At 50.9% G+C, this 2,962-nt stretch overlaps 1 long non-coding RNA gene across 1 annotated transcript; it reads right to left on the bottom strand.

Moving 5' to 3' along the window:
- Positions 1 to 1,268: 1,268 nt before the first annotated feature.
- Positions 1,269 to 2,875, bottom strand: LOC137144023 (uncharacterized). The gene is made up of 2 exons (XR_010917311.1): positions 2,415 to 2,875; positions 1,269 to 2,250 (listed from the first exon to the last, which is right to left on the bottom strand). It is a non-coding gene; the product is annotated as an uncharacterized lncRNA (long non-coding RNA).
- Between the last annotated feature and the right edge of the window lie 87 nt (positions 2,876 to 2,962).

Raw genomic sequence — 2,962 nt, 5'->3', positions numbered from 1 at the left:
ACAAGACCCAAACCGAGACCCAAACCCCCAAACCCTAGGGACCGAGCAAACCCTAGGGACCAAGACCCAAACCCTAGGGACCGAGACCCAAACCCCTGCAAACCCTAGGGACCAAGACCCAAACCCTAGGGACCCTGCAACCCTAAACCCTACCCTAGGGACCAAGACCCAAACCCTAGGGACCGAGACCCAAACCCTAGGGACCGAGACCCAAACCCTAACCCTGCAAACCCTAGGGACCAAGACCCAAACCCTAGGGACCGAAACCCTAACCCTGCAAACCCTAGGGACCAAGACCCAAACCCTAGGGACCGAGACCCAAACCCTAACCCTGCAAACCCTAGGGACCAAGACCCAAACCCTAGGGACCGAGACCCAAACCCTAGGGACCGAGACCCTAACCCTAGGGACCGAGACCCAAACCCTAACCCTGCAAACCCTAGGGACCGAGACCCAAACCCTAGGGACCAAGACCCAAACCCTAGGGACCGAGACCCAAACCCTGCAAACCCTAGGGACCAAGACCCAAACCCTAGGGACCGAGACCCAAACCCTAACCCAGCAAACCCTAGGGACCAAACCCAAACCCTAGGGACCGAAGACCCAAACCCTAGGGACCGAGACCCAAACCCTAGGGACCCTAAGACCCAAACCCTAACCCCGAGACCCTAGGGACCAACCCTGCAAACCCTAGGGACCAACCCAAACCCTAGGGACCGAGACCCAAACCCTAACCCTGAGACCCAAACCCTAGGGACCAAGACCCAAACCCTAGGGACCGAGACCCAAACCCTAACCCTAGGGACCGAAACCCTAGGGACCGAGACCCAAACCCTAACCCTGGACCCCCAAACCCTAGGGACCGAGACCCAAACCCTAACCCCAAGACCCAAACCCTGCAAACCCTAGGGACCAAGACCCAAACCCTAGGGACCAAGACCCAAACCCTAGGGACCGAGACCCAAACCCTAACCCTGCAAACCCTAGGGACCAAGACCCAAACCCTAGGGACCGAGACCCAAACCCTAACCCTGCAAACCCTAGGGACCAAGACCCAAACCCTAGGGACCGAGACCCAAACCCTAACCCTGCAAACCCTAGGGACCGAGACCCAAACCCTAGGGACCGAGACCCAAACCCTGCAAACCCAAATCCTAAGGGGCCAGACCATGAGGCACTGGTATTAGGCATATTGTCTCATCCCACCCTTTCCCCTTCCTGTACACCTTTGCACCATGTTTTGAAATCAGCAGCGACACACAAAGCAGTCATCTCAAAGTACATATTTTATTTGGCAACACAACATTACAATACATCCAGCATGGAACACTCTTATACAGCTGACACACATTAACATGTTAGGGTTACATGACATCATCTTCAATTACCCTGCTCAACCTACATAACAACACATACGCCTTCCTGTCCACTTACTCATTTAAAAACACGATCTGCTCCCAGTACACAATCACACCCCACTACCATCTTTCCCACCCTGGGGTACAGCGCACCACAACTAGCCTGCACGTTCCCTCCCCACCTCTTACATGGCCAAAATAGTTAAGTCAAAGACTGTCCGGGACAGCCCCAACCCTGGTGCGGTGCAGCGAAACAGCCGAAAGGCTGACAAATTGCAACAAACATCAGCCTTGGGGCTGTTTGACTGCACCGCACCAGGGTTGATAATCATCACAGAGATGATTGACAATTGAAAATGCTAGGAGGTGGATGACTCATGAGTCATCCGACCTAAATGCAAACCTGACTGATTACAAAAGTGCAAACACTACAGCAAAACATTCAATGTATTAACACATTACTATATCTATCTACAAAAGTTGTCAGATGACTGTCTGTCATACTGAACACAGATATAATATGTTGACTATGTCTATCTAAGTGACCCTCCCATGGCAAAGACACAAGTGATGTAAAACACCCAAAACATTACACATGACACTACAGATGTCAACAATGACTTCCAACCACTTCACCATGTTACAAATACTAATACCCCAAATACCAGTATCCTCAAATACTTGTAGATATTACAAATCTCTACACAATGACGAGCCCATTGCTCCATTACAATCTAGCCCTGAACTTCAGAAGACGCTTCATATCAAACCCAGAAACACACATTATACATTTTAGCTCCCAAAAAAAACAAATACAAAAAGAAAGACACTGCAGTCTTCTCCTACAAACACTCATATCACAGGGCGATCTTCAGCTTCAAACTCCTTACCCCTGCAATGACATAAAACATTTCTCAACACCTGCAACCACCACAGGGCTGCTGCAAAACATATCAAATACAACCAGATACACAACTGTGATACCCACTGCCATGCACCCAGTGGAAGACCTTAACTGTGCCACACACAAACATCAACATCAATACACATACATACCTAGCAAAGCACTCAAGCGATCCATGACCACAGAACAGACTTCATCCTCAGCACACTTTCATTTCACCTGCTCTTTCCCAGACTTCACCACATCATCTTACAGAACCTAGAAAGACAAGACACATCATGATAAAACCCTTGAAATTGCACAACAGACTCCATGCACAACCACTCAAATCCTCTCCATTTATAAATATGAACCCACACTTTCAAACATGCCCTTATCCCTTTCCCCACACTCCAAATAGGATGCTCACGTCCTCTCAAGGTAACCAGCACCAAGGGGAGGACACCACAGGGAGGGACCAGACACCTGTGATTCAAAGCCATGGTGGGAGGAGGGGACCTCAAAGAACAGAGCATCTCCACTGACCCCACGGCCCCTGGCCCTGGGAGAGAAAGGCTCCCCACACACGGGGCCCCTCAACAACGGCTCGGACCCGCCAGCCCTTCAGCAGATACGTATCTTTTACGTTGGGACGGCAGCGGCCTCGCCCCAGCGCAGTACGACGTCCCCACCGAGCACGAACGCATCCGCACGCACGCAG

This window comes from Emydura macquarii, unplaced genomic scaffold (genome assembly GCF_026122565.2).
Source record: "Emydura macquarii macquarii isolate MOO-44397 ecotype Brisbane River unplaced genomic scaffold, CSIRO-AGI_Emac_v2 contig_3390, whole genome shotgun sequence".
NCBI classification, from domain to species: Eukaryota; Metazoa; Chordata; order Testudines; family Chelidae; genus Emydura; species Emydura macquarii.
This window is presented reverse-complemented; position numbering and strand designations above follow the sequence as displayed.